Source organism: Panthera onca, chromosome D2 (genome assembly GCF_046562875.1).
Source record: "Panthera onca isolate mPanOnc1 chromosome D2, mPanOnc1 haplotype 2, whole genome shotgun sequence".
Lineage (NCBI taxonomy): Eukaryota > Metazoa > Chordata > Mammalia > Carnivora > Felidae > Panthera > Panthera onca.
In genome coordinates this window covers 22,667,849-22,682,200 of record NC_138349.1, presented here as the reverse complement: position 1 = coordinate 22,682,200, position 14,352 = coordinate 22,667,849, and the positions used below count along the sequence as shown (strand labels likewise).

Below are 14,352 nucleotides of genomic sequence, written 5' to 3'. Positions count from 1 at the left end.
TGGTTGTAATATACTATAGAGAGATAGCACAAAAGCCAGAAAGCCGTGGAGAGGGACAGAACTGCTTTAGTCCACTGAATACTTGGTTAAAGACTGAAGTCAAGATCAATAGATATTAAAAAGTCAAAGGTAATGCCTTTATTTTCTCCTTAAAAAAAGGTATATTATCCATAGCTGCCCATTTATAACACTACTGCGATAAGGCAAGATAAGAGAAAATACAGGGAGATAAAAATAAAACTTGCTATTTGCCAGCCACTGTGCCAATCAATTTGCGTGTATCACCTTCTTATAACACAACAGCTCTATAGATAGGTGATATCATCTCCATCTTACACATGAACCTTAAAGAGGTTAAGTAATTTGCTTAATGTCCGATTACTAACAAATCATGTGTATTGTATTCCAACACCAATCTCCTTTAAGTAAATAACATTGCCAATGCAGGAGGACTGGAGACAGGTGCCACCCCATATTCTTTAGCAAGTTTCTGGGTTTAGTACTTGGATGCACATTGGGGAACTCCAGAGTCCAACTGTGTAAGGAAAGAGCAGAGGAGGTTTTTTTTTCCTAGGGTATATGAAAAAATCTGGAGTGATTCTCCAACAAAAATCCAGTTTTCTGAGGAAGTGAAGAGTAGACTAAGTTGATTGGATAAATAGTCCTGTGCCCTGAAAAAAATAAACAAAACAAAACAAAAACAAGAAACAAAAAACTATTTTACCCTGAAGCAATGTTGTACACCCAGGTCATTGGTATCTGCCAACATTACCATCTAAAAGCAAACTCATGTTGCTCCCTGTTCCTTCTTTGGCTTACCGTTTTCTTTCTTTTTTTTTTTTTTTAAGTAAACAAAACATACCTATCAAAAAGAACTTTATTTTTTAAGCCTTTTTTTCACCTTTTTGTTTTTATTTTAATCACCCAGTGTTCATCACAAGTGCACTCCTTAATCCCTATCACCAAGAATCCCTGTTTCTTGGTTTGTCTTTTTCCCTTTGTTTCTTAAATTCTACATGAGTGAAATAATATGGTATCTTTCTCTTACTTTGCTTAGCATTATACTCTCTAGCTCCATCCATGTGGTCGCAAATGGCAAGATTTCATTCCTTTTTATGGCTGAATGATATTCCATTGTGTATGTATACCACATCTTCTTTATCCATTCATCAACTGATAGACACTTGGGCTGCTTCCGTATCTTCGCTATTGTCAATAATGCTGCTATAAACATACAGGGGCATGTATTGCTTTGAATTAGTACTCTTGTGTTCTTCGCCTACTTAGTAGTGTGATTACTGGATCCTAAGAGTTCAATTTTTAACGTTATGAAGAACCTCCACACTGTTTTCCACAGTGGCTGCACCAGTTTGCATTCCCACCAACAGTGCAAGAGGGTTCCCCTCTCTTCACATCCTCACCAAAACCTGTTTCCTGTACTACTGATTTTAGCCATTCTGACAGGAGCGAGGTGATACCTCATTATAGTTTCGATTTGCATTTTCCCTGATGATGAGTAATGTTGAGCATCTTTTCATGTGTCTGTTGGCCGTCTGTATGTCTTCTTTGGAGAAATGTCTGTTCATATCTTCTGCCCATTTTTAATTGGATAATTTGCTTTTTGGGTGTTGAGTTTATAAGTTCTTTTTTTTTATTATTTTTTATTTTTTTTTAACGTTTTATTTATTTTTGAGACAGAGAGAGACAGAGTATGAACGGGGGAGGGGCAGAGAGAGGGAGACACAGAATGGGAAGCAGGCTCCAGGCTCTGAGCCATCAGCCCAGAGCCCGACGCGGGGCTCGAACTCACGGACTGCGAGATCGTGACCTGAGCTGAAGTCGGCCGCTTAACCGACTGAGCCACCCAGGCGCCCCATAAGTTCTTTATATATTTTGGGTACTAACCCTTTATTGGATATCAAAAAGAACTGTAAAGCATTAGAGACCTTTGAAATGTCTTTAAAGTTTCATTTCTAAAAATAAAGCAGAACAAACATTTCTACCTAATAGATTTTAAAGAGTTTGACTGAATTGTGAAATGTTCAGTAGGGCAAGGTGGACTGAAGAGGCAGGAAACAAAGTCATATGATTTTGTTTTTCAACACAGTGATAAATGATGTCAGCTAGGAAAAATACAAATCATGGAGTGCCTTACTGTACACATTTTTATCTAGTTTTCAGATGGTACATTATGACGGCACATTCCAAAAACTATTGTATGCAGAGAGCAATCCTTTTCTAATCCTTCGTGTCCATACATTCCTGAGGATATCAACATTAAAGTGTTTATTGCCTTGAGCTCAATCAAGGTATGGCATGATTTTAATGTGAAACCTTTATTGTCCTGTAAGATCATGGCATAACTGATTTTATGTAAAACAGGTCATTCTCATTTCTTAATTAGTTGCTCTGGTCTTTTTCTTCCACATTGAGTACAGTATCCATAGTTATTCCAATGTCCTGCAGGGACCAGCCTTCCTCTACTTCCAGAGGCCTTCTGGGAAAGGAAGTAGAAAGGCTGTATAGAGATATGTGGTACCCGATTTTCATCATCCAGTGAAATAAGACCTGTGAACTGCAAGACTTAAAAAACCTTCTTCTCAGGACCCTCCCACTTGGACATCGGAGAGCAACAGCAACTACTTCGTCAGCTGTTTCAGGAGGTTCTTCAGGTAGATCAAGAACCTCCTTTTGCGTGGGCTGTTCAGGAGATGGTGAAATTTTGGTTAGAGGCTTAGGCAAGTTCCGTCTCTTTGCTGCTTCTCTGCTGTTTGATGTTTCAAAAGATGTCTGACTCCCATTTTCAAGCACCAATTCTTCATCACCCCCAAGTTTATGACCATTGCTTAATTTCCAAGTTTCACCCGTCATCTGATAAAAGCGCTCTTCCAGTTTTCTCAATTTCATCTCCTGGTGAGGTTTTAGAACATTCTCTATGTATCTGCTGACCTTTTCACCCTGTGCCTCTTGTTTTTTCCTGACAAGTTTTTGCCTTTTTTCATTCTTCTCTTCTTCTTCTTTCAGATACACTTGGGAAGATTTAAAAGAATTAAGCCATGAGGTAGTCACAGAAATAATTAAAGTAAGAAGAGCAAGTAGTAAGAAAATCCGGCCACACAGCAAAATTAGATCTTTAACTCCTAGATCTGGGATCCCACGCCGGAGCTCTAGACACAAGAGGGGGAGAGCAGAGAAGAGGAAAATGCCAATGACCCCACGAGAAACCATGATAGCGGGAGCCCCGCGTCCGGGCGGGAGGCCCCTACCATTTTCTTTTCATACTTCTATTAAAGAAGACAATCTGGAGTTAATGTGCTTATTCTGGACCGTGAAAGAAGATAGACAGTAGATGTTTAGATGATTGTTAGCTCTTCCAGGAAAGTATATACACACTGAGTTGTTTGTGTAGCATTAAAGTATGCTCAGTTATTCACCTAGTTTGGGGTGTTTTTCACTGATATTAGTAACATGTGCTAGTGTGATGAAGGCATTGATTCCCCCTGACAGCTGGATCCCTCAAAGGAAGGTCCCCCAACATTGTTAAGCTAGGAGTGACCTGAGAGACCATCTAGTCTAGTTTCCTACTCACCAGGGCTGGGATGTTGAACACAGTGGGGACCTAATATAGAATTTTGCCCTCATTAACATCCTTCTGTATTCACTGGTAATGTCTAGTTTCAAATTATAAGAAAACCACTTGATCTAGTTTAAGAATAAAATTGAAATATATTTAAAAATTTTTTTTAATATTTATTTTTGAGGGACAGAGAGAGAGAGAGAGAGAGAGAGAATGAGAGAGAGAAAGCATGAACAGGGGAGGAGCAGAGAGAGAGACAGACACAGAATCCAAAGCAGGCTCCAGGCTTTGAGCTGTCAGCACAGAGCTTGACCCGGGTCTTGAACCCACAAACTGTGAGATCATGACCTGAGCTGAATTCGGACACTTAACCAAATGAGCCACCCAGGCGCCCCAAAATTGAACTATATTTTAAGAATAAGGTAAGAGTCCCAAAGAAGCAGAAGAAAGCTTCTGAGGCTCGGGAAGGAATATGGGAGCAAGAAAGGGGAAGATGTCAGGAATCAAGGGAGCCCTCTGTGTCTCTCACATTTCTGCTTTATGTGCTCATTTGGCTTCCTTCTTCACTGGCTTTACCCTTACCCCACATTCAATAACATGGTACAAAGGGCTGTTCTTTCACTCTTTTGACCAAAAATAACTGTTCAATGTCCATGAAAGTTTTCTGGTTTTCATGTGTTAGACACTGTGGTAGATTAAATCATTGGCCCTAATTCATTATTTCCCTGTAGAAGAATAATAACATTCCCACACTTGTGATAGCTTCACAGTGGGCAGAGACTTTGGGCTTTGGTAGGTGATGTGCTTTGGCTGATGGGATTTAAATTGATATAATGGAAGCAGAAGCTTTAACTGTGCTCAGAAGGTTGTCCTTTTATGCTCCAGCGATCTGCCATTAGAAGAGCATGCTGGGAATAGCTTCTGTTCCTTCAGCATGGACCTCAGAATATATATATATATGTACAGCAGATATACACATGCAGCCTAGTACTGAGCTAGTCTAGGTAAGCCAAACTGCATCCACTGTACAGACCCATAAAATCAGTTGAAGTGCTAGTTGTTGCATGATGTTGACAGTTTGCAATATTATTGGACAATTGCTGACTGATAAAGACATTGACATTGAAAGCGGTGTGTTACCATAACCAAAGTAAAAAAAATACTGTCTTTAATGCTGGGAATGATCAGCGAACAAACATGTAGAGGATGTTGGCAAAGTGATAACCCACATAATGTAGTGGCAAAATATTTGGTAAATCAATCACCTGTGCCAACTTGGAATACAGAAGACATATTAATAAGTGAGCCTTCAGCTGGGTGGTTTTGAGTCACAACATTGATACTGTGAGCTGGTGGTTCGTAGGTAAGTCTGAGAAGGTATTGTTACAAAACAAATGAGCACACACGCATACAAAAAGATTTGTAAACGTAATTGAGAAGAAATACAGACAGCCCACCCATTCCAAGATTTGCAAGATTAAAAAAAAAAAAAAAAAAAACCTAAAAAATAATTATTTAATTATTTCAAAGTTTTGGCTATTTGAACGAAGCTTTACGACAAAGTCCCAAACTGGACACTACCATTAAAATGCAATCTAAGGGCAAAGGAAGTCTAATATGTGGTTGTCCCATTCTTTGTTAAGAATTTCTGGAAGGATTAAGGTGATTTAACTCAATTCTTTCAGCAGAACAAAAGGATTCTCAGAAGTGTTAAGGGCATGACCTAATAGAAGCCTGATAAAATGTGTCCCTAATTAACTCTGGATTCTAGAGACAGAGTGAGATATGTCAGAAAAGAATCGTGAATGTGGTTTTTGATATTCCATGTATTCTGGAACTCAACAGTACATATTTAGAGTAATCTCAGACTTCAATTTTTCATTTAAAAAATATTTATTTATTATTTTGAAAGAGAGAGAGAGAGAGAGAAATCATGAGTGGGGGAGGGCAGAGAGAGAGGGAGACACAGAATCTGAAGCAGGCTCCAGGCTCTGAACTGTCAGCACAGAGCCTGACAGTTTGTGGTCAGCACAAACCCACGAACTATGAGATCATGACCTGAGCTAAAGTTGGACACTTAACTGACTGAGCCACCCAGGCACCCCAAGTTTCTTATACACAGATAGAAAATGAGCATCTCAAAATTGCAATTGATCAAAGCATTTCAGGTGAGGTCCATTGGTTCTTAATCCACCGATTTCCTCCCAGCCCTGTGCCCATCCCAAGTTCGATGTGGGTTTCCCAGACCCCAGAAATTAACAGACACAGCTGGATTTCTTGTGCTAGGCCACACTGCTCAGTCAGAACCCACACCTTGCCCTACAGGTCTTTCTTAGGCCTGAATAGAAGATAATACAGTGGGCTAGAGAACAGCTGGGGAGCATTACCTACAAGTTGCCAAGAAGGAGACAAAACAGAGGAGACAAAATCTTAGCATTTTATTGTGTTCACAGAAGTTATCAGAAACTACAGAGACCTTTAAAATGAGATCTGGCCCAGAAAATGCAAAACAAAGGCAATGTGACCTTTTTATCCCCCTTCTTATGTAATCATTAAATTTGAAACATACAGCATTATTAAGAAGGGTCTTATCAATGCTTAATGTTTCCAAGTAGATTCCCCAACTTAAAAGTCGGCCGTGGGGATCACAGAGGATTCGAGTATAAAGAACAGGCAACAAGGTGCTCTCATGTCCTCGCACCAAGGCTCCGCTGATTTAATGTGCAGACTTTGAGAGAGTGCTGCTCTGGGGCTCCTGCTGGCTCAGTTTACAGATACCCAGCAGATGTCAATGCTCAGATCCTAGTGCAGGTTAAAGACATCCCTTTTATCTACAAGAGGAAAGAAAAGGGATTAACTAAGCCAGTCAAAGTAAGAGTAGTTTGGTCCACACATAGATAGCTGGATTTGGAGTCAAAGGACTTGGTGCTCTGGGATGAACAGAATCTAGTTCTATACACAGCACATACATGCTTAGGTTTTTGCCTTGTTTCTCCAGCTGTAAAATGAAGACGATGAGAGGTCAAATGAAAACGTTCCCGTATTAAACTAACACACAAAAGGACCCTCCCCGCCCCCCGTGTTGTGCTTCATTTCTATCATAACTCTTGCATTTATTCTGGTTATAAAGTATCAGATGCAGCTATGCTTGCCTTGTGTCTGCCGATGTTGACTCATTTTGTTGATGCAAAATGAGGAACTTTCTCTAGTTCCCCTCTACTATACTAGTGAGCAAAAAAACCTATTCTGAAGACCTCATGAGGATATAAGGATGGGCTGGGAACAGCAGGGATGTTTTATATTGTACATTTTCAGCAAGACACTCTAAATAAAAGCCACCTGTTGGAAATTGTATTCTCCTAAAGATATCTTTTGACCCCTTCACCATCAGGGGAAACACTGGAATATTCTGGCATGCTTCTTCACTTTTTCTTCTTTTATATATTCTTTTCTACTGTCTCTGTCAGTAGCTATGTGTTTTATTTCTTGCTATAACAAAATACTGCCGTGACTATAGTTGTGTACTTGAACTTGCATTTGGGGTCTTACTTTCTAGCCAGACATTTTACCCCTAAGAAAATTTCTAGTGAATAACATATTGCCATCCCTTAGAATCTGCATCCTAGGATTTGCACCTGTAAGAGACCCAAGACTGACGACTTTCCTGAATTCACATTAAGACAAAGGTTCCTAGTTTCTTAGTTTATATTTTTTTAATTTTTTAATTTTATTTTTGATTTTTTAAGAAATTTACATCCAAATTAGCTAGCATATAGTGCAACAATGATTTCAGGAGTAGATTCCTTAGTGCCCCTTACCTGTTTAGTCCATCCCCCCTCCCACAACCCCTCCAGTAACCCTCAGTTTGTTCTCCATATTTTTGAGTCTCTTATGTTTTGTCCCCCTCCCTGTTTTTATATGATTTTTGTTTCCCTTCCCTTATGTTCATCTGTTTTGTCTCTTAAAGTCCTCATAGGAGTGAAGACATATGATTTTTGTCTTTCTCTAATTTCACTTAGCATAATACCCTCCAGTTCCATCCACATAGTTGCAAATGGAAAGATTTTATTCTTTTTGATTGCCAAGTAATACTCCACTGTAGATATATATATATATATATATATATATATATATATACACACACACACACACATACCACATCTTATTTATCCATTCATCCATTGATGGACATTTGGGCTCTTTCCATACTTTGGCTATTATTGATTGAGCTGAAGTCAGATGCTTAACTAACTGACCCATTCAGGTGCCCCGATATTTTTTTTCTTAAAAGAGTTCACAATGTTTTGTTAGTTCAGGCCCCATAAACCTAAATTCAACCTTGTGCTCCTCCTATATATAATTTTTCCTTTAATGACTAGAGTCTGAAAATTCAATGAGGATGTCCTTCTGCTTTCCTCTTTCTACCCAGATTTTCCCTGAGGTCAGGTGGGAAGTTTTATAGCAACAGAAAGCTACTGTAGATGACTATTGCCAGTGTCCCAGGGTGTCAGAAGTTTGATTATTGTTTTGTCCATTGGACATGAATGATGGTTAGAGGCACTGAAGATAGAATTCTGGGAAAATGGGATTATTTTGGAACTAGCAGGAAATAAAATAAGGCCATTAGACCCTAACATGTGGTGGGAGTTAGCAGCAAAATTACTTGATGGAGAAATGCTAAAATCCATGGAAAAGAAAACTGACAATCTGCTATTGTTGGGGCACTGAAGACATTTGAAAGGAAAATAGAGCAGAGCTATCTAAATGGCTTGACTTGTCTCTGCTAGCAGTTGTCCTGAACTAAAAGAGACTTTTTTCTTTTTTTTAGATTAACAAGAAATGCATTTCATAGAGAATAGCTAACTGTGTTTAAAACCACTAAGTACTCCAAGAGGGAAATCTGAAGGCAAAAACTATCAATTTTAAGTGAAGGATTGAAGAGAGGAATGGCTTTCTGATGACCAGTGAGATGTTATGAGTATTAATGACAGGAGTAGACTCGTTTCAAAATGCTCCAGTAAGCCAGATATTGTGGCTTATTTAATAACAAATTCAAAGCAAGCACCTGTTGCTTTTTGGATTTCATTGCCTGTCGCCTAACTTCAGCCACATCCTTTCCCTCGATTAGCCATAATGCAGAGGTGCTTGCTTCCCAAAGAATGAGCTAAACTACTGAAAAATACCTCGGGAAAGAGTAGTCTTCACTCCTTACCACATGCATTTTGTATTCCCATGTATTTGTATGTTTCCTTCTAAATGTTCTAGAATGTTTTCAGCGTTTGTTTGTGCTACTTGTCCATAAAGTTACAAGCTCCATTAAGAAAAAGGAAATAGGAATTGTATTTCTTATATTGCCTTCAACCATGGAATTGAGGTAAATAAACATTTTGTATCATTCCTGAATTATTGTTTTGCATTTTTGCTGTGCCTTTATAACATTGTTAAAGTTTTTCAGGAAGTTTTGCTCTGTCTTCTGAACACAAAGTTCATTTTAACAAAAATGTATTAAGTTGCAGGCACTTGGAGAGATGTGGAGTTGGTTAGGACCCAGTCAATCCTCTCACAGAGCTTTTAGGTAAATGAGAATAACACGAGAGAAATCTATTTATAACTTACTTTGTTATTTGTTTCATCTAAAGCTGTTTATAATGCTTAAATGTGAGCCTACAAATTTGTACGCTCACTAACAGCAAGCATAGCATCATCATCATCTCTGTAATCTCCAACATCAAAAACAATGCTTGGCACAGAGTAGATGTCTCGTTATGTTTGTGTGTGTGTGTGTGTTTTTTTTTTTTTTTCTGAACTATCTTACGGTTCTGTATCCAGAGAGTTGGGCATATAAAGATGCATAAGACACAATCAATCACTCAACTCATTGGAGGTGGTGAATGACTCATAATTCACAACAATGTAAGAATTTTTTTAAATAGGTCCTTAAAAATATTGCTGACTCACTACCTCCTTGAAGGTGAGAATGTCCCTGATCTACATCACATTATTCAGTGGCTTTTAGACAAACACTTCCCACTTATCCCAAACATAGAAGAAGCCAAGGTCTAAATAGAAACATAAGACTTATTAACACTAAAGGGATGATGGAATGTGAAACCATGGCTTTAATTTATATGTTACTTTCATTTATATTTTAGTAATGCTCGATACGAAGCCTTATATGAACAGAGTTACAAGCATTTCAACATTCTTAGTCATTTGAATGCATTTAAAAATAATACCTGAGTCACTGGCATTTTCCTTTCTGCTGTTTTCCCGGATGCATTTGCTTTGTTGAATAAGAACAGACAGAGTGCAGAACGTGATAGTATACTAAGAGACATCACAAAACCAACTCACAAAGTCTCAGGGGGGGAGTAAGACAAGGTAGCAGATACACGAAGCAAGGAAGTGAAATCATTTTGCCACATTTTCACATGTACATATCATGGACCTTCTGCTGCAGGATTCTGAATAATATAATGTCATTAAGATAATGTGGCTTTTTTAAAAAAATCTGTTTTTCTATCTCAAACTAAACAAGTCTTTCTCTTCAGTTTCTGATTATGCAACATGGCTTTGTAGTCTCCTTGGCAACTGACAGCAGTGATTACTATGATGGGGAAGCCATAGTTCCTATGATCTCCTGAGCAAGGACTGGCCTCACCTCCAACTCTGCAGTTCTTCTGTGACTTCTCTCCACATCGAGTACGAGTTTAGTTAACACCCCACCAATCCAAGAATGCTCTATACATGTCCCATCCTCCATGTTTTTGGACTTGTAGCCTGTGAATGATTCAGAGTCTAAGATACTTAATGCCTTACTTGTCCCTCCGAATATACATGCTATTTTGCACACATGTTAAAATACTCTATGGGCTCCCATAAAATCCAAAGTTTTGACTCTGTTCTACGATGTTCTGAATCATATACCCCTGTTCACACCTTATCTATCAGTTCAAGGTTTTCTGATAGCCCACAAGGCTATGGCCACACTGACCTTTCAATTTTCCAAAAACTAAGCACCTAGGGTTGTGACAATTCCATTCTCTCCACGTGCAACACGTTTCTCCCTATTCTTCATGTGTTCACTTCCGACTTTGCCTTCTATTGTCAGCTTCGATTACACTTAGAAGTAGCCTATGAGGGTGTTTGGTAGTGGGTACTCTGCAAGATAATGACAAATTCCTATCTCACTTCTTTCTCTTACCAGAGACTCGACCTTGGAAAATTTGTTTAATATCTAAAGCTTTATCTCCTTTGCCATAAAATGAGAATGATGATGTTAAATAGATTCAGGGATTGTGAAATAAATAAGATAAACTAAGGCAATTCTTGGAAATAGAAATGAAAGCATAATTTAAAACACTTTCCAATGCCCCATGAAATAGACAGTATCTATATAGCAACAAAAACACAAACAAACAACATAGTCAAATTGGAAAATGTGTACCTTAACACCAGTTAAATGTTTTTTTCAACATGAACCACATAGAATGTGAGGATAAACCGCCATCGGTCATAGTAATTATATTACTATAAAATTGGCAGGGTAAAGCAAAGGGAAATAACTAGGCATCTAGTGGACTTGACTCCCCCAAACACAAAAGTGGATAAATAAACATGTGCTCGCTGGGAACTTCAGACAGTCAGCTTGAAAACAGCTGCTCAAACTGGAGTGGCTTTGCCAACTCAAAAGGAAGTGAATGCAGGGGATTGATATGAGCTCTAAAGGGACTGAGCAGTTTGAATCACATGAACTCTTAAATCAGTCAAAAGAAGCTCTCTTTCAGGAAAACCCTTGCCCTGAAGAGACATGCCATAGACACAAAAGAAAGTACATGTCAAAGTGGAGGAGAGGAACAGGGGTAGGAGCCATCAAAAAGAAAACATATTTTGACCATCACACCAATACAACAGGAGCGGTTACTCAAGAGCCATGAAGTGAGGGGAAAAACCCTAATTTCTTACATTACAAATAACAAAAAGATTTACAAAGAATTTTATATGGCCTTATAAGAAAAAGAGCGTAAGGAGAAGAATGATATTCCCACATCAAGGAAGCATGCCAGAAAACATGATCACAAGAAATGAGCATTGTAACATATTTCAAAGGAAGATAACTACATAAAGAAAATGGCACAAGATATGAAATCCAACATAAATCATAATTAGAAATAGTTTTGTAAATATGTATTAGATCTTAATAAAGATTTGCAAATAAGATGTAAAAATAATTAGTTCAGAAATTAAAATTATGAGTGAACAGAAGACTGAATTAAAAAAAAGCAAATGATTTGAGAGGAAGTGGTAAATTTAAACATATGTAAGAAGATACAGAATAATATAAAATATGTCTCCCAGGAAGAATAACAAAGTAGAGAAATCGTGAATTAAAAAAAAAAAACAAACAACTGTAATTCTAAGTAATTTTTCTGAAAATAAAAAACAAAAACAAACAAAAAGACTTAAAATTACATCTTAAAACACCCATTACATCCTTAAGAAAAATTGATCTAGAATATCCAAACCTAAGACGTATTTAGTAACATTTTGCAACTTAAAAAAAAAATAATAAAATAAAGGAAGAAAGAAAGACCAACCAACTCTGGGCACCCTGACAGAACTACCACAATACACATAAGTGAAAGAGAATCCGTTTATCATCACTATTGTCTATAGCAACACTTTTAGAAGAAAGTGTAATGACACTTTCAATATTTCCAAAGAAGGAACATAGAATCCAAGGATGTTACCTCCAGCCAAATAGATTTCCAAGTATAGAGATGGAAGATAAATTTTCACAAACAATCGTTAACTCAGAGAATATTGTTCCCATGAGTTATTCTCCAGAATTCGACTAAAAACCCAGCTTCAGACCATCAAAAGCAAATATCTCAAGAGACGTTAACATAAAGGCATGGGAACAGAAAAAAAAAATATATTGGTCATTTTTATCAACAAGCACTATGGTATTTTATGTGTAACTGTGCTTGAGTCTTTTAAATTTTTTCCATCTTCACTGAGATAAACAGACGAAAATTTGCATATTCAAGGTGTATGCAGTGTTGTGATAAATGTATATATTATGAAATAATTACCAAAATAAAAGGAATTAACATATCCATCACTTACATCATGCACCAACTTTTTTCTTTTGTGGTGAGAAGACATGAGATGTACCCTCTTAGCAAATTTCAAGTATACAATATATGCTTGGTGTTACCCTGGTGGACATTAAATGTTTAAGACATGCATTTTATCACTGAAAGTTTGTTCCCTATTACCAACATCTCCCCATTTTCACCCACCCTCCAGTCTCTGGCTATACCATTCTATAATCTGCTTTTATGTGTTTGACATTTCTTAGATTCCATGTTCTGAAGAGAACACCCAATATCTATTATTCGGTGTCTGGCTTATTTTACTTCATGAAATGCATTCCGGTTTTATCCATGTCATTACAAACTGAAGGATTAACTTCTTTTTAAATGATTGAGTGGTGTTTCATTGTTTCATCAAAAGATTTCAGAATATTACTGTTGTTCATCAAAATATTCAAATGAAATGAGATATGTACAATAGCCAGAGTAGTCATAATAGAAACTTCTCCCAAATGTTGGGAGAAGACAGGGTGGAGATGGGGAAGAAGAGAAGTCTTCCTGTGAATGGGGGCAGCCATTCTCCACCCCCACCCCCAATCCCCAGCCGATCTGCCCTTTTGGCCAGGGGTTGAGATCTAAGGGGTTAACTGGACCACAAATCCAAAGTTGGACACAGGAAGCCAAATGTATGGTAGAACCAAGAATCTGGAACATAGAGTTCAGGAACAAAGCAAGGCCTCAGTAAATAGAAAGTATTCTGTGAAGATTTTCATAAACATCTTTGAAGTCTTCTCAAGTCCTCCTTATTTGCAAATGTGTGTAGAGCCCACAGGAATATCAAGTTGTTTTGAAGTTTCAGACTTAACTTCAAAAATGTGGATTAAATGGTACCTAAAAGAGAGGGAGGGGCATTGTATTCATCACTTTTTGTTTTCCAGAGAAACAAACCAAAACTGACAGGAGATAGATATATAGATGAGAAAGAGATGAGATAGAGATAAAGATAGAGATAGAGATACAGAGATACACAGAGAGAGAGAGAGAGAGAGAGAGAGAGAGAGAGAGATGATATATATACAAAAGAGACTTCTTTTAAGGAATTGGCTCATGTGATTAAGGAGACTGGCAAGTCTCAAATCTGCAAAGTAGGCTTGAGACCCAGATAAGAGTTGTAATTTGAGTCCAAACACAGTTGGCTAGCATATTTCTTGCTTGCTCGGAGGTGGTCAGTTTTGTTGCTGTTGTTGTTGGTGTTGTTTTTCCTTTTAAGACCTCAACAGATTGAATTAAACCCTCTCAAATTATGGAGGGTAATCTGCTTTACTAAAAATAAACTTGTTTAAGTTTTAATCTTATTTAAAAATTTCCTTCACAGAAACATCTAGAATAATATATCTTGGTACCATGGCCTAGCCAAATTGACATGTAACATGAACCATAAAAGCGTCCGATATCATGTCAACACCACCACCATAGTCAAGGTTTAAGATTGGAAATACATGGGACGGGTGGTTCTGCAGAGAAGTTTTCTGACTCCTGAGTGACATTCTAAGTTGTCTGTCCTTCCAGATCATTTACCTGCTATTTCCATTTTACTAATTATACAACCTACTGCAATCTTCAATCCTTTGATGTTATTTTTTTATCCTTACCGTTTCATGTCCTTCTCACCACTTG

The 14,352-nt window shown here is 37.7% G+C and overlaps 1 pseudogene; it reads right to left on the bottom strand.

The window, feature by feature from the left end:
- Positions 1-1,947: 1,947 nt before the first annotated feature.
- Positions 1,948-3,250, bottom strand: LOC132684928 (UBX domain-containing protein 8 pseudogene; annotated as a pseudogene).
- Positions 3,251-14,352: the final 11,102 nt, after the last annotated feature.